This window comes from Mya arenaria, chromosome 4 (assembly GCF_026914265.1).
Source record: "Mya arenaria isolate MELC-2E11 chromosome 4, ASM2691426v1".
Lineage (NCBI taxonomy): Eukaryota > Metazoa > Mollusca > Bivalvia > Myida > Myidae > Mya > Mya arenaria.
In genome coordinates, this window is record NC_069125.1 from 78,401,584 (window position 1) to 78,422,610 (window position 21,027).

Sequence of the window (21,027 nt, forward strand, 5' to 3'; positions counted from 1 at the left end):
GTTTCTTAATATAGCGAAAAAGTTACCAACAGTAAATTTCGGTCCCGCGACTCTGGCCCAGTTTGATGGGGGAACACCGGGGCAAAACTTCGCCTAGGGCACAAAATCCGCCTTTACAAGATCAGAAAGTGTTTAAGGTTTCTGAAAAACAAACGTTTTGGCCCTAACCTCGGCCCCCACCCTGATATTTTGATTAGTTAAAACACAAATGATAACTCTACCTATCAGTTTTTGAGACTGCTGCCTAAAACACGTGCCAATACCGATATAATCCGGTCACCGCAATGACTAGAAACCGTTGCCGTGATAAAACGAGGAGTAATTCCTTAAAAAAAACTATTAAACATTATAATTCCCTATTAAAAGTAATTTGGTGAATGTTTTCCTTGCATAAAAACTACTATAACCATACATGCGATTGTATATTATATGCGAGTATAATGTTAAAATGAGTGATAACAATTTCTGCTTTTTATCATGATGTGTTTGTGTGACAAGATCGTAAAACGACATATTAAGAGTCACCAATTATCTTTGCAAATATATTTTTCATTCCTTTTTTATAAAGAATATTCTTGGAAATCTTAAACTCCAGAAACTCCTTCTCGATTTAGAAAATAATCGAAACTTTCCTTAGCTGTAATTACCGATAAAACCGTTGACAAAAATAATCCGCTATGGATTATCATCGTGATAAACATATCTGTCATTGTAAGTAGAGCAAATAATGATTTATGATATATCTAATTAACGATATAAACAATCGGTTAACATAATGCCAAGTTGTTCTCTTATGGGTACTTTTAATAAAGTTTGCTCGCAAATGCGAAACTTTGCCTGTCCTCATTTATCTCCATTCATTATCAATTAATCATCATGTTGTTTGCCACATAAAACGAGTTCCTAATAACCAGGAATAGCAGGCATTCTCATGACATGTAGTTGGTCAATTAGAAGGAAGTGAAATGATGCTGTCGAGTACTGAAAATAATACAGGTAAACGAGAGTTGTGTCGATAGAAAATGGATGCTGCCAAAAGCATGTATGTGTCACAATAATGCAGCTTTGTGTAAGTAAGTAAACTAAGTACAGTAAGGTATATATATATATATATATATATATATATATATATATATATATATATATATATATCTACTACAGATATTAAGGTGACCATATATATATTAATCTAGGCATTATGGGGACCGCTGGATTAAGGCGACAAAAATTGGTCTCCTTAATATTTTCAGTCCAGATTTGATGTATCAAATGTCAATAAAAATGTCCATTGACAGTAAGTTGATAAGCTTGAATGTTTATTTACGAGATAATTTCATTGTTTTAAATCTTATTATCTTTTAATATTAAAAAAAATATTCTTAAACTTTTGTGTGTGTATATTTGTGTATCCATAAAAATAGCTATTAAGGCGACCAGGGAAAAAATCATAATTTTGGTCAAAAATAGCTATATACTAAGCATTTTTTATTTGGTTTACTTTATTTAAAGCCTATTGTATATTATCCCGAAGTTTCATTCCATAATAAACAGAAATAAGGAAATTCGATATTTCGTGTACCATCAGCATCCAAATTTTCAAGTATACAGAAATTTAACTTTCCGGAATATAACGGAAATTTTCGGGTATCTCCGTGGTACCATCTCCGTGCAATTATGCAGTATGGCGTTCATCTCTTACGGAAAGAGAATGGTAACTTGGTAAGTGTTTAAAATACATATTCAACGTTTTTTTCGTTTATTTTTATGACTTTTGTACAGTAGTATAAATCGACCACCCTTTGGATGAAAAGCAAATGATTTATCCGGATTTTGTTCATCCGAAACTAAATCACTAGTATCAACATCCGGTGTTATTTTTGCTTGTATTTTGGAGAAACTCGATTGATTTCTAGCAAACTTGGTTTACCACTACATCGTCGCTTATTATTATTTGGTATGTTCCAATCTAAAAAGGGATTTGCTCCCTTAACATCTCAGATTTTAATAAATAAAAGACGAAATGATACAAATGCCTTACATTTTGTTTGTCAATGTCACGTCATTAGTCATTCTCATCACCTTTGAATAGCAGAACAGAACGAACACTATCACCAATTCGTATTGTGGCTTTTTGCATGTGTTTTAAATTCTCATATTTGATAATAAATGCAACAATAAAATATTTCCCTTATTCTGCCACAGTTATGCACCAGTCAATTGTAACCATGGCCCCCAGGCAGGTGTTGTTTATACCAGGGATAGCAGGGGAAATGGGCCATGTTTTTACGTTCCAGGTGGACCGGCAGTGCTGAGTGAATGCGGTGTTATTGTTTTTGCGCTGAAAACAGGGAATGGGCCTAACCTAGGATGTCCCCAGGGGCATTTGACGGGGATCTGGTCATTTCGTAACCTTCATTACCATTTCGTAACTGCTGAATCTTGGTTATTTTGTAACCATTTTGTTAGTCAATTCGTAACCGTCTAGAAATCAATTGCTCATATGGTAACCACCATTTAACAAGGTGATAAATAGTACACTTAGCACCTCGTTAAGTGTATTGTTCGAACCTGGATGTATATGGCACAGCAACCAAGACACCAATTGGGAGACATTACTCAAATTCTCACTAGTAACAAGCCAATAATTTATGTTACTCAATAGTTATTAGATATATATATATCATGCTAAATTAGAAATGATTTGTTATACTACCAAAATATTTTAATTATTTTCATACATTTTGCTTACTTATAAACAATAATTTAAGACTGATCGCGATGTATTTTTGAGTAAAATTACGTTTACATAAATGATCATTCTTGACCTATTTCATTGACTATATTTGTTTGAGTTGTTTAAAACAATCACAATTTTGTTCTGTTCTTTTCTCAATTGATCCATTCTGCATACTTTATATCCGAAACCGACAAAAAACAGCCTAAAATTATTAGTTATGGTACAGTGGAAACTCACTAAACGGAATCTCCACAAAACCGGAATCCTCCGGATACTGGAATTTTATCACGAGTCCCGGTTTTCCCCTTCTATTTTCAATGTAAAAAAATCCCTACAAAACCGGAACCCCGGAATTCCGGATACCGGACAACAAATCGAGAAAATTTGTTAGTTGTCAACGTAATTTTACCTCACAAAACCGGACGTTTAGTTCAAACATGTCAAAATAATTCTGTGTATTAGGAATTCGCAATCACGTGTCACTTTGTTTTGACAGCCGGTACGTCGTTAAATATTACACCTGTGATGTTGTGTTAACACAATAATCGATAATGATGATTGCGCTGTGGATTGACTGTCGCGTGATAATCAAACGATAATCAAACTTGTGAAAAGAAAATTGATTAAAACATTTATTTGTTTGTTGCAGAAAATAAAGAACTAGAAACGGTTTTTTAGTGATCATTTTGAAGGGTTGTTTTATCTAAAGACTTCTATGATTGAATCAAATTAGAGCGGTGCTTTAATTAAACTATCAAACATACTAAACAAGCATTAAATTACGAGAGTTGTTTTATTTCAAGACTTGGAAAAAAGATGGTTATAAATACGCAGAAATGTTTAATTATGCTTATCACTTTTGCAAGTGCTTTAATCATGTCTCAACCTCCGTCTAAACGTCGGAGAATTGAACTGTCCCTAGAGGACAAAAGCCTTTAAAGGTTAACTCAGTTAATAAATTGAGTAAACTTACTCCGTACATCAAATCCGCACTAAACCGGAATCCTCACTAAACCGGAAATTTTGCCCAGTCCGGACCTTGTCCGGTTTAGTGAGTTTCCAATGTATTAATTTCCAATAACAAGATACAAAATTAAACATAACGGCACATTTTTAATACAATAAGCATATAAAAAGCGCATACTCTCATTCGGCAAACTCACTACATTTTACAATACTTCTATTCAATTTAAAAAAAATGAAATTCTAAAGTTATATGGTCTATATATTTAAAAAAATATTGGCTTACGGTCACAATTCCTCTCAATGGTAGAACATCTATGAATTAAAAAATTATTACATTTAATATTCAGCCTACTTATAATATTTCCTTCGCAACATAAAAAATAGCTAGTGTGAATGTTTCTATTTGTCATAGTTTCAGAGTTTATTGGCAAATCGCACTACACTATTAGAAATAAAGAAGGAATACAACTACTAGATTTAACGTTGTTTATGTTGTTATTTTTATGTTTTATACTTACAGTAAACTTATTTTGTAAATTCAAATGGTATTAAATTAATTCCTCATAATTATAGGGGTCAACGGTTATGACCATTCGATTTCTTAACGGTTATGAATTGACTGACACAATGGTTTCGAAATGACCAACAATGAGCGGTTACGAAATGACCATAATTCATTTGACAGGGCTTTTACCAGCTGTTTTTCTGTGCAGAGCGGGAATTTTACCTGGGATTGGCTGGACCGAAAGTCAAAGTCCCCGCTATTAGCAGGACCTTGGGGGCCCATGCTGCAATTGACTGTTGCATTATTTGGATTTTTTCTTAACTTTACGACACGCCCCCCTACAGTATTTTATAGTCAAGTTTAGTAACATTTATTTACAGAAATTGGATAACTTAACAAGTAAAGTAAACTGTACTGAGCTTTTGAACAAACCTACATACTTATAAATCAAAATTGATATTTTAGGGTCTACACTGAATAAACCCAAAATGTTAGTTTTGATTTGCTAAATTCGAACAGTATTTAGTCTATCCACACAAAATTTACAGGATCATCAGATAACAAATTTTCTAAAAATTCTCTGTTTGCCAAATAGGGAAGACAGGTTTAAGTGGGGTTAAAAGGTTGCTATCTGTGACCAAAACAATACTGTTCAAAATTGTGAGTATTCATTTATCTTTCGTTCAGTAAAGAGCATGCAATGGCATAGTGGTTGGATTAGATAATCTGACAGTGGTGCTGGACGTCAGGAGTTCAAATATTGTTGTGAGTTCAATGTACCAAAAGAATACCTTTGGAATACACAATTATCTATAAAAATGGCAGAGCAAATTGCCCATATTGTAGTAATGTCTTAGATCCAGCTTGGATAACTTGGACACAGTAAGCGGTTCACACCAAGGGAAATTCTCAGATAAAACAGCGCTTATGAACTTGAACATTACATTTTTCATTGAGACAAAGAAAAAACATTATTGCTGATCTTCTGAAAACAAATCTTGGATTTAAACTAATCACCAACAAAAATATATGCATTTTAATCACACAATGTCAACAACTGCGCCACAGATCTTATCTGTATGTTTAGGGTTTTTAAAATTTAGCAGTTAAATATAGATTAGCATACTGGTAGGTCTGGTTGGTCTGTTGCTTTAGATGCTAAATAAACATAATGTCAGTGATTTCATCACTATTTCTATTAAAATATCATTTTTCTTCTTCAGAGCTTCTCACATTTGCACCATTTTTTTACCATTTGAATCATAAAAAGATAACAAACAATCATGGATGGAACATTTGAAAATTCAATTCAGTTGGTTTCTATTTTCTTGCTCATTTTTGCTTGAAATTATTCTGCTTGAATGTGATTTTTGTTGCTTAAATTTGAACTTAACTCTTTGTGAATATTTAAGGAATGTAAGGGGTCAGATTTCAGATTGCTCATTATTTCTGGAACACTAAATACTTTATTTGATTGTGTACACTGCACTTTCTTGTTAAGCATTCATCCAAATCATTTGGGTAAATATTGGCAGAAAAACTGCTTTTAGATATATACTGGTCATCAAAACCGGCACTGACAAAACATAAGATGTGTTTAATTAATGTGCGGAAAAGAGGTTTAAAGGTGTCCGCCCACAACGAAATGCTTGCGGGTCACAGTACCCCTTCAAGTAGTTCTTGAAAAAAAATGATTCTCTCAGGTAGCGTTTGATTATGTGTACATTGTATCCTTGTATGTATTTTCAAGTGTACACATGATTTATATAAGGTTTGTACAATTTTTTAGTTTTTATTTAAATTTTAAAATTTTGACATTTTTTTTAAGATTTGCCTGCCCCTGTCTAAACACTTAAATTCTTGGTCTTTGGACTATTGTCTGCAACTTCAAAACACACTTTTTGGAACAGGACACATTTTTCTGATATTTTATCCAGTTTGACTGCAATACAGTTTGACTGCAATATAAGTTGTATTTATCAATCAAGTAAAAAATGACATTTATATTTCCATAATTACCTGGTAGTTATTTGTTAATTTGTTTTAATTTATGGATAGGTTTATTGAGAGTGTCATGGAAAGCTGGAACTTTTCAGTACACAACATGCAAACTGAGAATGAACTGTGTGTGCCGGCTTTGTGAACAAAAACTCAAGGGGGCTATGGTAAGTTGCGTCAAGATATCCTTGGGACCCACCCCCCCTGGACACGCAATACAATTCGTGTTTCGCTGATCTGTTAGCTGGGATCAGATCATCCATTTGGGGATTTAGATATGTTACCCCAGCCAACAGGCTGCATGTTTAATTTTACTCAATACTAAGCTTTGTTTTAGTGCGAACATCAACATGTTTATCTAATTGCAGTTGCTGCTTGGGACAATAAAGTTAAGTCAGCAACCGTCTACCAGACTGCAATATTCATCTCTTCCAAAGGATGTCGTACCTTTCCAGGTGGGTGTGCATTGATTGATTGATTGGTTGATTGATTGATTGATTGATTGATTGATTGTGAGTTTGTGTAAATGAATAACTGTGAAACCATAACCAAATGTTGGGCTGTAAAGGTGTGTATGTGCATGCTTCACATATTCTCCGTCCTGGTTGGCATACTGGACCGTCATCAGACACTCTGCCATGAATGTTAGAGAGTTTAAAGCTATTTCTTATTTTCCTGTGTAACTATATTGATGTTAGATTAAATTTACGCCGCCGTGTTACTGAGTAACAATTCGAAATTGGGCCAAAATCATCAAGCTAGAGCTTTACATAATCTTTTTCAAACTTTTGCGAGATTTCTGCCCTTGACAATATTTGCTCGCAGCCCCCCTCAAAGTTGCACATCATTCAGTCTTTGAAAGCTTACGGATACACTTTTTTGTTAATTTGAGATCTTAATGTGGCTACTTCTAAGTAAATAGATGCTCAAAGTAACTAGATGCTCTGGGTGTTCACTGGGTGACAAAGGCTACCCAGTATTGGTTGTTTCTTTTTTCTGAAAAGATGTTTCTAGTGAATTGCCAAGTTGCAGTGGTTTTGACGCCACAGAACCAGCATAGCTTCATGACAGATATATATGTTTTCGTCATTGATGTCAGTACTGCTGTATTGGAGGCCTCACAATTTCTTTGTGGAAATGTCATCTGATACACTCATAACGGCGTATTTCTAGCATAGCTTTCATAAGTGCATGGCCATTCTCTGTCATTTTCAGATACACTGTGTTTTGTGTGGATAAGAAATGCAGAGTGGTACCACCAATCTCCTAAGCCACCATTCCCCTAATAGACAATAGGCTCATGGGGACAGTTCCTGCAATTTACAGAAAAGCTCTCAATTGTAGCCCTACGAACTTCAGGTAAGCGATAAATCTGGACTTCAAGATATCTCTGTACTCACTGTAAGTTTATACTTCATTTGAACAAAACATAGGGCCGAATTCAGAACAATCACTCTCACTCACACTCAATGAGTTAATCCTCTGTAATCACACAACGGTCGAGATATTTTCGAGTGAAAGGTATATCCGTATTCACAGGTGTGAGTGAGACTCAAGTGTTTTGCGTGAGTGGGACAATTGTGAGTGCTCGGCTAGGCCACTTGAACCGCCCTCGAGGATTGGTTGTGAATAGGAATTGAATGAGTGTATGTGAAAAAAGTACATGGCAAGTAAAAAGATGAAATATATCAAATATTTGGAACAAATAAGGGACATGCTCGTTCCCAGGCAATATTTAAGAGACCGGGATAATCCATTGAAGTACATGTTCATTCAATAACGTGGCCATCTATAAACAAAACAAATTCAAAAGGATGCACCTATCATATATTTGTTTTGTTTCGCAATGATCTTGAACCCCCAGCAATGTTGATGTTTGCAATTCATCAATGGCTGCAAAGACAGGCAGCTAAAGGTACGTGAAGTTAGCATCCTAGCGGCATGGAGTTAGCGGCCTAGCGGCGTGAGGTTGGCGGACTAGCGGCCTAAATTTGTTATCTATTTCAAGGTTCAATGGTTTAAATGGGAAATATGATAAATCAATGTTTTTATGCCCCCTCAAAGTGGCGGCATATAGGGTTGCCCTTGTCCGTACGTACGTCCGTACGTACGTACGTCCCGAAGATTGTTTCCGATCTAATTCTTGAAAACCGTTTGTCCAATCCTCACCAAACTTTAAACACATGTTTGTGACCATAATATCTTGATCAAGTTCGATAGTCATGGAAATCGCTTTAGTCATTTAGGAGTTACGGCCCTTTTTTGCCAAAAATACTTCAAAAATATATGTTTCCAATCTAATTCTTGAAAAGTATGTGTCCAATCCTCACCAAACTTTACATACATGATTGTGACCATAATATCTTGATCAAGTTCGATAGCCATGGAAATCGCTTTTGTCATTTAGGAGTTACGGCCCTTTATTTGCAAAAAAAGACTTGAAAAATACGTCCCGAAGATTGTTTCCGATCTAATTCTTGAAAACTGTTTGTCCAATCCTCACCAAACTTTAAACACATGTTTGTGACCATAATATCTTGATCAATTTCGATAGTCATGGAAATCGCTTTAGTCATTTAGGAGTTACGGCCCTTTTTTGCCAAAAATACTTCAAAAATCATTATGGCTTATTTTCTGTGACAAAAAACCGAAGTGGGGGCATCCGTGTCCTATGGACACATTTCTAGTTAGTCGTACATTAGCGGCCTTAAATTGTTTTCTACTTCAGAGCATTTTTATATGAGTTTTCTTCTAAAACAATGCTAAAATAATTGTTTTCCTATGCAAAATACATCACGCTTGAGCGGTCTTGCGGCGTGAACTTGGTGGCCTGGTGGCCTAGTGGCCTAAAAATCCCCAAAACTCAATCCAGCAGCCCAGGAAAAGGGGGAAATGCTGATATTCGCTAAAGGATGTTGATTTATGAAAAGGGACATTAAATTTATCATTGTTTTAGAAAAGAACGCATATAAAATGCTATGGAATAGGAAACAATTTTAGGCCGCTAGTCACATGAAGCGGCTAGGCCGCCAGGCCGCTAACTTGACGCCGCTAGGCCATTTCATAACGTGGTAAGGGAATTGATATGTATTTTCCAGCCTACATTCAGCTGGATTATTATTATACCCCCCAAAACAAAGTTTGGGGGGGTATACTGGAATCGGGTTGTCCGTCTGTCCGTCTGTCTGTCTGTCTGTCCGTCTGTCTGTCTGTCCGTCCGTTTTTTTTTGTCCGGGATTCATCTTTGTCGTTATTGAACAAATCTTTTTCAAACTTTCAAATATTAATGACCATGATGTAAACCTGTGCCTCCGTGGATTTGGTCAGAGTCGCATGATCCTGAGTGGAGTTGTGGCCCCTTAATGAGTTAAATTGGGCAAAATTAGCTTTGTCCAGGATTCTTCTTTGAAGCTATTGAGCAAATCTTTTTCAAACTTTCAAATATTAATGGCCATGATGTAAACCTTTGCCTCCATGAATTTGGTGGGAGTCACATGATCCTGAGTGGAGTTGTGGCCCCTTAATGAGTTAAATTGGGTAAAATTAGTTTTGTTCGTCCTACTCCTTCGTCATTTTTGAATGAATCTTTTTCAAACTTTTAGCCATGGTGAGAACATTTGCCCCTGTGATTGTGGTTGGAATCACATGATCATGTCTCCAATTATGGCCCCTGAATAAGTTAAAATAGGCAAAAATTATACAGCTTTGTCTAGCCTAATCCTTGGTCATTTTTTCTCATTTTTTCTATAAATCTTTTTCAAACTTTCAGATGTCAATGACCATGATATGAACTGTTGAATAGGGTTGGGGGGTATTCGTTAGCCTTTGGCTTACAGTTCTAGTTACTACTATTATTATTATTATTATTATTATTATTATTATTATTATTATTATTATTATTATTATTGTCATCATCATCAGCAGCAGCACCACCACCACCAGCAGCAGCAGCAGCACCACCAACACCAACACCACCATATCATCATCAACATCATCATCATTATTATTATTATTATTATTATTATTATTATTATTATTATTATTATCGTCATCTTCATCCATTTTCCCCTACATTTCTTGAGTTGTTTTTCACTCCGAGGTGTTATTTCCCAATAAGAAGTAGATTCATTCGCTAATTCTATCCATCTGCTATTTTTTCAACTTCCATATATTATTTTCAAACGCCCAAGACCGCTTTATGTAGAATACAAAAGCAAGATTATATATGAATACATATTTAAATTACGTGATACAATGGAAAACGGCTACATATTTAAAGCAGTAACAACAACGACAACAAAAAACATGCATTTAAACGTATTTTGCAACAGTTATTTACAACCCAAAACATTTATTTTTATTAACCAATTGTTTTAAAATGTAAATTTCAGTTTCAGAATAACACTTATTATCATTTGTTTGTTGCCATAACTAACAATAAGGTACTCAAATCTCAAATAAACATATGTTTACAATGTATAATGTAAACATCACCATAGTCAAACAGATAATCCGATATGATCATGTAAACATACGTGTATAATTATATACTGTATTGCTCACTTGATGAAGTGGAGTGTTAGCGAGGCGTGTGAATACGAACAGATCACTTGAGTGTCACTCCCCATATTCCACTCAAGTGATCATTTGAGTGTCCCTTACGGGAATGTGGTTGGAGTGTGAGTGAGAGTGGATGTTCTGAATTCGGCCCTTACAATTTAAGCATAAAAATCCAGGTTTAGATCCCAGACCGAACTTTGTCTCCTTCATTAAACTTAATATCAGATGTTCTATAAGCCACATACATGTTCACTACTTATGACGGATAAGAACTTTCGCAAATTGATTATAAATGCGTTTTCCCAGATTTACACCCTCCTCTTGCAGATACTGCCGATGGTGAAGCTTGGGTGCACCGGGCCGGTTTTCCAGCCGTGTGGAATCAACATCTCCAGCTGAACTGGGGCCGGGAATTATATAAGATTCCTTAGCAGCATGGTGAGCTTTTGTGTATTTATTTCCAGGCTCATATACCCGGCCAAACTTCTGCGTTTAAGCTTTCCTTTCGTCATTTTTTTAAATAACGTATCTCAAGTCTTTCAATGAAATCACAACTGTGACACCTTTGGAGACTAGATTTAAATTAAGGAACCATTATGTGTAGAAAGCCTTTTGGGTGATTTAAAATCAATTTAGTAAACAGGATTCTCATGGTTCATGGTTTATAATTGGCCTTTCATTCTTTACTTTGGTAATAGCCGCTTAAGTATGTAAGAAGGGGGGGGGGTACAGATGTGATAGTAAAGAGTGTTTAATAAAGTATATTTGTTTTTATTTTATCACCATTTTGAAGGTAATGATTGTGTTAAATCAGGGATAAGTAACAAGTTTAACACAATCACTGTAACATGTTCTTTATTTCAAATAAATCTATAAATTATCTCTGGAGAATTTAGTCTGATCTCCATTTCTCAGAAAATGTAGCTGTCTAAGTGCCTATTCCATCAATGAGTATCACTGTCTTTAAATTGCTGTTGCGGTACAGTTTAAATAGCAAAAGTTTTATGGCCCTGCTTGTTTGCAACTCCTCATTCATTTTTGTACAGCGAGAAAAGTAAAAGAATTCTAGAGATTTACTAGAATTATGGATTGTTTTTCTTGAGTTACACAGTACATAAGGAGGAATAAGTGTGTACACAACTCCTCATTTTATTCCTGTTTATTATTTATATATGTAACATAGATGTGTACAAGACTTAGAAACATGACATAAAAGAGCTCACTTTGATAAATTTTCTCAGAAAAAGATATCTTTACTGTTAAAGTAAGAACTTTTACTGCATAGTAAGTAATGTCTTCTGCTCATCTTTATAACATCATTACATGGAATGGAAACTTCCCAAGATAAATGTCCACATGGCGCAGCTCATTTATATATATTGCTGATGGATTGTTTAGAAAGGGACAGTTTTAATTGGACAAATTGTTTTAATCGCCATTTTACAGAGTGCCAGCCAGTCATTGCTGTTCTTTGTATTGCTGAGGAGGACAGTCCTGCCAACATAACAGTTTGTTTAATAACAGGTAAAAAACTGGTCTCACTTTACATTTTCAACCACTGCCAGATAATATAATCTTATATAATGATAACTCCTTCTTCACAACTGGTGTTAAATATATAATGATTAAACTAACAATAAAATGGAAATTATGCTCTTTAAACTCAGAACCATTATTGACTGTCAGATGCTACTGGTTAATGCACTGGTCTTGATGTCCTTTTCTTGAGGTAATAACTATTTGCATATTACCCCGGTACTACTATTGTACATTCAATAGAAAATCGTCTTGTTTGTATCGTTAAATGGCTTTATAATGTTTCCCACTTCCTGATTCTTGAAAATTACGTGAACAAATGACAATCCTACTACCATTTAAAGTTTGATTAAATTTCGGACAAATGTGTTTGTTTTAATTTGCCTTCTGCTTAAAGTAAGGGTATATATACTGGGCAAGAAGTGCTGAATTTCATCGTGAATGACAGTGATTATCCATAGTTTGAATTTGGTTCGGACATGTTTGACGGGAATTCAAAGACATTTTTTTGTCATCATTTTCGCATACATTGGTTCATTCCAAGATAAAAAATATAACCTTTTTCAAAATGTTCAATCTGTGAGAGTGCAGCTTTAATAGACCTGTAAAGACTTGTCGATGTGAAACTAAACTCTCAATCAAACTTTGGTAAAAGATCAAATGCGGGGCTCCGTGTGCGGCATAGACTGTGTTAATTTTTATTTAATATGATGAAGAGCTAGTTAAGTTATCTTTTTTAAAAGTCTTCATTTGAAGCAAAAAAATGTTTCAATACCCTGTATGAATTTTCTTCACCGGATATTGATTCATAAAAAACATTGCTCCAGGGTGCGGAGCTACTTTTTGCTATATGTCTATATGGAAAAATCTTCTCCTCAGAAGTCAACTTTGTTCACCAATGTGCAAGGCACAATCGGTGAAAATAATTTCAGTAAAAGTCACTGATTATTATTATTGTGATTATTATTAATAAAGTTTTACTATTTCAGGAGACAAACAGAAACACAGAGGTGCTATATATTCCGATGGAAAAGACAACAAAAGCATCTGCCATCATTTTGGCGTGGCTCAGATCAAGAGGAGAATTTTAAGAAAGGTAATAACTGAGCAACTAAGAACATGCAAGTTGCACTGGTAAGAGTGTAAGACCCATCTCGCTTCAGAAGAATTGATATTAAATCATCAATGTATTAAATCAAGAAATTGAAACGTCTTGTCTTTTGCAGTGTTTTTGAAATAATTTATAATTTAAAAAAAAACTAAATTATTTTTTAATATTATTGTGAATGTGTGATGTTTTCTTCTGATCATTCTCTCTCAAAAACCAGATACAAAAAACATATTTGTAGATTTTTTTGTTTTACTTGTAAATATAGTTTTAAGTTTGTATTTTAGGCAAAGCCTTTTATTCTGCTCAATACAAACTTAAATATTGTAAGAGTTATGGCCCTTTACAAATACATTTTTTTTCAAGTTTTTGTAAGCCCATTATTTAGGGACTTTTAATATTTTCACCAGCTGCATTATAAAGTCAGACCAAAAGTGTCCAGTTAGTGTCCAAACAATAACTAAGTTAGAATCCTTTCTCAAATCAGATGAGCGATATAGGGCCATCTCTGTGTTTGTCTGACAAAAAACAATAATCAATCTTTGAGTTAAATTGACAAATATTGTTGTAGAATGTTTTGTGAAGACATACAATTGGATTACTTTTATGTCAATAGGATTACGGTTTCTGCACATAAAAATTATTTAGAATAGCATTTGGGTCAGTCGGTTCACGTTCAATATTACTGATAGTATAAGTGGAAGCAGTGACTTAAAATTAATTACCAAACAGTTTCTGCTCAATTGCTTCGAGTTAACATACAAGTTATGAAACTTGGAATACTAGTTCTTGGTGGCATAAATGAAAGACCTTGTTTTGTCACATTGACTTGTAATCAAGCACTAACTTCCTCTAAAAAAATTTCAGGTGATGGTTGGGCACACACAAGAAGACATAGGTCACAGGTGTCCAGGCATATGAGTAGACAGGAGTTTCACACTCTGCCAAACTTATTTCGTCAGAGGAGCAGAAAGCTTCTCAAGATCCCGCACTGCACACTTAGATATAGTCTTTGACTACAACAAGGGGATGAAAGTACAGAGAGGTCCAATTGAAATCAATTCTGTGCTGCGTCATTTCTTCATTCTGGAAGTCGATCGACATGATTTATCATGGCATCAAGTGTGCAGTTTGTCGACTATCAGCAGTCTTGTTCACCAGTTGTGCAACTTGAGCTGGTGGCTTTATTGCTTGAAGCCACTGCATAAGAGGAGGGAAGGTGCAGGCTCATCAAAAAGTCTCAAAAGTTGAAACTAGGAAAAGAAGTTTGTCAAGAGTGTGAATCTATTTGCTTTGAAAACAATCGTTACAATGATTTGGTTTCCTTTGAAACTTGATACATACTATGTGTATGTTGAATGAATTGAGATGCTTAAATAAAGAACCGCTATTCAAATATCAGGAAACTGCATTTTTCATACTAAAGGGTAAATGATGTCGCCATTTCCTGTATGTATTTAAATAAGATATGTTTCCACAATTAATATTTTTAGGGAATTTTTCTCAACCTAATGAATGAGATTAAATTGTACAGCGTTATATGAGCTTAATATGTGTTTTCTGTTTCTTTAAAATTGGTGAAAAATTGTCAGAAGATAATTAGATCAGTATCCATTACTGCAATCATACAATCAAATATACAGGGACAAACCCACTGGGCATATAATATAATTAAACCCTGTTTAGGGGCACGAGGCAAACAGAGTTACTTTCAAACGTTAAAGCTGCACTCTCACATTTTGGACGTTTTGACAACTTTTCTCATTTTATGTCTTGGATTGGAACCATCCAATTTTTGCGAAAAATTAAATGGCAGATTTTTCTATTTAAGTTAAAACATTGATGTTTTATGCACTTTTCTTAAACCGTTAGTAACATTAATTTTTGAACAGAAATATGAAATCTGTGATCTGATCTTTTGTCAGCAATCTTTTATCATTGGTTTGCAGATAATTACGCAAAAAATTGCTCATTCCAAAACAAAAAAAGTTGTGAAAACGGTATATCTGTGGGAGTGCAGCTCTAAATGTTTAATTTCTTGATTTTACTACTGTATTCGAAATTACAGGGGTTGGGGCATATTTTTAGTGTTTTTATTGCTTTTTTATGATTCATACAGTCATACTTTATTCCTCAGGGCATAACTTACAAATAGACAAAACTGGAAAATGGTCATATCAAAAGGTCAAAGATAATGCAAGTTGAACAATCATATTGTTCATGGCTTGTATTTTGGTATATTTTGTTGCATATGCTATAGAAAAGTTTGAAAGTTAAAAATAAATTCATAGTTGAAATGATGGCTTTGAATGGTATTGTTAGATGAGAAACGGCACTATTAAGAAATAGGTATAATGGTACTTTATTTATTTTGATCAATTTTAGATATTGTATGAAAATTATTATCTTATTTAGTACATGAGACCTTTTAAACAGTTATTGGCAATATAACAATGTGTATATGAAGCTTTAGATCAACACTTAAAGCTGCACTCTTACAGATTGTCAGTTAAGACACAAAATTGTCTCAAAATCTGCTGATTTGGTTATCATTCCTTTAATTCAGTCATATTAGATAATTCACAATAGAACCAATCAGAAATGTTTGGTAAAACTGCCGAAAATTTCATTTACATTAAATTGTTCGTAATGCTTTTAGCCATAAAACATCTTTTTTTTTTAACATAAATATGATAAACTGCAATCTGATCTTTTTTCAGCAGTCTTATATCACTTAAAATTGGGTATAGACATTTATGCAAAAAAATTGTCCATTTATAGACAAACAATAAAAGAGTACCGGTAGTCAAAACGATCAATCGGTGAGATTGCAGCTTTAAATACACCTTTTAAGACCGCTGTAAAATTCCAATGGTTTGCCTAAATCTTTAAAGCTAGCATACTGTTTAATTGACAACCATACTTATTGTTTAAAAGTGTCATGATATCTTTGTACAATGTTTTTATGTAATTCATTAAAGAAGTCAAAACAAATTTGTTTATCTTGTAAATTGTTTACTATTATTTAAATGACCCAGACAAAAATGGGAACGTCAGTGCTAGTTCTTTTACTATTAACATCCCATGAAGTTTCTATTGGTGTAGCAGCAAGGAGGTGTTATATTAAGGATGCATCATTTAAACCAAATTATACATTCATATGCACAACATACAGGCGTGTAGCCGCCTATATGTGAATACGCGGCTGAATCCACATGATTCTGACAAAAAAATCAACCAAAGTTGCAGTATGCGAACTTGACTACATGAATCTAAAACTGGTTATTTTCCAGTACTAAATAATGCACATCGGAACGCCCAGAATGCACTAGATTGCACCATGGTTTTCAAAATTTTCAAGTTTGCCCCGAACCCCCCAGCACATTTATGAATACCCATGAATAGAGGGGTAGCTACGCCCCTGACATAATTGAAACCACAGTGTGGCTAAACAACACTTGTATGTTTATCCTACGCAGTGATCTCCCATGGAAATGCAATCGTCAAAGTATCTGAAGGGGATGTTTATATGGACTACATTTGAAATGCACCAAGTGTTTAAAAAAGTTGATTTCAGTCACGAAGAGAATCAACCATACCCCACACTTGTTGGAGTAAGATGAAATGTTCACTTTCCGCGAGAAAGAAAGTACATTGAAAATGTTCATTTGATTCAAGTGACTATTTTTTATAAATATGTTGCAATACATAAAATACGTTATTATTTTATAATTGTTTACCCATGTTGAATTTTATTTGGCAAATTTATAAGAGATTTATATACGAGGGCATAGCCAGAAGTTCGTGGAAAAGCTTGATAAAATGGAAACAATATGCAGCATATCTTTTAAACTTTCATACAATAATAATCAGGTAATTTGAAATTAAGAATGCGAGTTTCATCGTAAAGCATGTTAAAACGACAACGTAGTGATCACTATGGAAACAGGTGGTCGCGCATTCCTCCGCAGTTGCTAAAATAACCCATGACAATATCCTGTTTTGTTGACCACTCACATTGAAACCAATAAAACGGCGCGAAGGTTTGCACAATTGACGTGACGTTAATAACGTGTGATGAAGTGAAGTTTTAAGTCAGTGCGTTTGTTTGTTTATTTCAAAGGAAACATTTTAGCTTGAACGGTATAGTTAAATTTTGTTTAAAATGACGCCAGAAGACAGATTGATAAAACGGGCAGTGATACAGTTCTGTGTGAACCTAGGGAAAACTCCATCGCAAACACTTAAACTGATGAATGAAGCATCGAGTGAAGCGAATGCTCGTTTACAAGTGGCACAAGCGGTTCAGTGAGGGGCGGGAAAGCATTTGTGACGACGTGAGGTCTGGGCGATCGGAGTTCACAAACTACGGAGTGTGACGTCGAGGCCGTGAAAAACATCGTTGACGCTGATCGTCGAGTCACTCTTTATGAAATATGCAATATGTTGGACATGAGTTATGGGTCGGTACGGAGGATAATGAAAGACAGTTTGAAAATGAGTCGAGTGAGTGCGCGTTGGGTTCCACGGCTACTGACAGAAGATGAGATGAGCAAAAGAGTACGGGAATCATGCCGATTCTTAGCTCGGTACTAAAAGGAAGGAAACCGTTTTCTTGAGAAGATAGTCACTTGCGATGAAACCTGACTGTTTTATTACGACCCTGAGACAAAACAGCAAAGCAGTCAATGGAAGACTACCGGTTCCCCGCCTCCGAAGAAGGCACGACCATCCTGCTCGATAGGAAAGTATATGTTCATTGTCTTCTTTGATGTGCACGGTGTTATCCTACTCCATGCAGTTCCGCAGAGCCAATCTGTGACGGGTGCTTCCTACTCGAAGGTAAAGTAATATAAAACAAAATTCATTTTTATCAATATTTAGGAATTGATAAAATCTGCATAAAACAATGTTTTAAAAAGTTTATGATTAAAAATATGGGATTGAATAAGTGTTAGTTTTAATTATAATATTTGATGAAGTACGCAATACGCGACAAATGTTATAAGCCTCAGTTATGTTCTCCATTTAAGGTTTTGAGGCGTGACTTGTAGAGGGCGATGGCATTTAAGAGACCACAGGCTTTGCATGATGGGTGGATTCTTCACCAGGAAAATGCATCAGCGCATAGATCGGAGGAGGCACAGACTACCGCGACAATCCAGCTTGAAGCGGAGATCCTTCCCCACCCCCCTTATTCGCCAGACCTACCACCATGCGATTTTGCCCTACTAGTATTTCCGAAACTTAAATGTGAACTAAAGGTAAACGCTTCAATGACTTTCAGGCACTACAGAGTGAAGCTCAGACACGCCTGTATTCTTACAAGTCAGAGTGGTTCAGTGACATTTACCGCAGTGGGTAGCGAGACATCGACGTTGTATTGCGGCGAACGGCTCTTACTTTGATAAGTTATGACGTTGACGTCAGATTCTGACGTTTGAACTGCGCGGGCTATACTGATCTCATGTTAATGAAAAAGCTGTAGTTTCCTTTATATTTTATGTATCAGTTTGAAGTTTTATATGTCATTTACAGCTGAAATAGATTTTATTGCGAGCTGACGTTCGTTGAAAAATATTAAAATGTGTTGATTGTATTAAGCAATTCCACGAACTTCTGGCTATACCCTCGTATTAAGAAACTCGGAAAGTATGTGAATGGTTTGGACCGGCTTCCTCAGCCGCTAAAGAGGATATGATTATGACATACTTTTTTTAAATCTTTCGAACTTGAGTTTTTGAGTGAATATAAGCGAAGCGTTAAGGGTTTTAAAAATGCATCTTTTACTTGGATTTCATAGATTGTTATTACGAAATAAAGTATGGCGTATCAAACGAAGTGTTAAAGCTAAGCTATTGATGGCTGAAACCCTTCAATAAATGTTGATATGTGCTAACATATAGTCTTTGAAGTCCAATATTTGAAAATGCGTTACTAACCCGATTCAACAAAAGGCTGTTGCACAATCAGTTGATTGACATAATCACGTGATAAACCAATAACTTCCATAAAGGTGGTGGTGTTAGTAGTTTATACTCCGGGTCCCGGCGTTTTCCATTAAGGTTAAAATATTCAACACCTTAGTATGATTCCCTGTGGGCGAGTGGATAAGCGATCCGTTTTTTATTCTATGTGTTATCTGCACCCCTATGTGCTTGCTCCCAACTTGAACAAGATTAATTTTTAATACTTCAATCGTTTTTTTAAAAATGCAATTGAAATATAAAAGAAAATCAACCTGGTTACTATTATTTCTGCAATTTCAGTACCAAGGAGTAAAATAAATATACATGTAAGTGTTTTCAGATATATTACGAGAAAAAATATGTTTGGTGCCAAAACATGAGAGAGTCTCTTTAAACGGAAATTTTTTGGCAGTTACTCAGTCAGTCAGATGGTGATAAATATAATGCATAGCATCATCGCTCTGGAGTACGAGAACGTTGTATACAGAGTATTTTTTACTGAACATGCGTCTGTTTATGTTGATGTCATAAAAGGTTTAAACTGTTTAAAGGAACTATAACATTATGAAACAACAAATCTGATTACAGATATCAGTGGCAGATCTAGGAATTGACTTAAGAAGGGGTACGTGAAACTCATGGGCTTAATCTTTCCACATCCGTCCCTCCCTCAGAACAGAAATTGAATGGCTTAAAATGTTGGACCGGGGTGGGGGTTAGACTCCCCTAATTTATAGTCCGAAATAGTGCATTTCTATCTTAATATTGTATTTTTCCCGATATTGACTGAGAACATATTATAAACGGACGATTCAAAGGGGTGGGGGACGGCGCGCGCTGGGACCGATCGCTCCCCCCCCCCCCCTGAATCTGCAATTGAGTACATGCATTAAAACCGTCTCCGTAGCCTATTGGTTAAGGCGTTCTATACCCTTCATTTAATTGACTTAATACTTCACACAATTGTTCAGGACCATCAGCCAATGAGGTTACATAACTCCATATCCTTAATACAAGTTATGGCCCCTGATTGACTTAGGTTAAAGTTTTAGGCAAGTAAAATTTAAGGGGAAGTTGGAATTTAATAAAAAAAACTTCCATGGGTCACAATGAACCCAATGAACAATGTTCTTTAATCATGAGCTAACTGTTCAAGCGTTAACAGACACATTCGTATGCAGACGAAACTTGTATTGTTTTTACAAGCACAGAACTTGTATTTAGCATTTACAGTTTCTATATAATTCAACTGAAAGTTCTATTTAACCATAATATATCAAATATTAAGTCACCATTCACTAGCGGATTGAGAAGGGGGTGCAGTTGGCGTGCGCTCCCTCTAAAATCGTCCAAGTTTACTTTTTGTGTCAATATATGAGAAGAAAATAATAAAATATACACATAATGCATCATTTCCGACTACAAATTGTTAAAAATTTCTTGATTGAGTAACCCTCAATCCTCCTGCGAACGCCCCTAAGTAACGCCCCCTTCTAACGAGAATTCCTGGATCCGCCCCTGGTCATTATATATTTTGTTTATCAAACGGTAAAGAGACCAAGTGACTGAATCTGACTTGCATTTAATGAATGAGATGGTCTGTAAAAGATTTCCGATGAATATCCTATGAAATTTGCAGTCCTCCCGT

General features: G+C 35.1%; 1 protein-coding gene and 1 long non-coding RNA gene across 3 annotated transcripts in view; both read left to right on the forward strand.

Annotated features, from left to right (window-relative positions):
- LOC128230447 (protein HIRA-like) overlaps window positions 1-21,027 on the forward strand; it is a 257,743-nt gene that overhangs the window by 135,383 nt on the left and 101,333 nt on the right.
- On the forward strand, window positions 1,602-16,393 carry LOC128230448 (uncharacterized). Of its 2 annotated transcripts, none has more exons than XR_008260219.1 (7): window positions 1,602-1,719; window positions 6,575-6,661; window positions 7,422-7,565; window positions 11,094-11,204; window positions 12,213-12,290; window positions 13,292-13,398; window positions 14,278-16,393. It is a non-coding gene; the product is annotated as an uncharacterized LOC128230448 (long non-coding RNA). The 2 variants fall into 2 exon arrangements; XR_008260220.1 differs by lacking the exon at window positions 1,602-1,719 and adding an exon at window positions 1,866-1,954.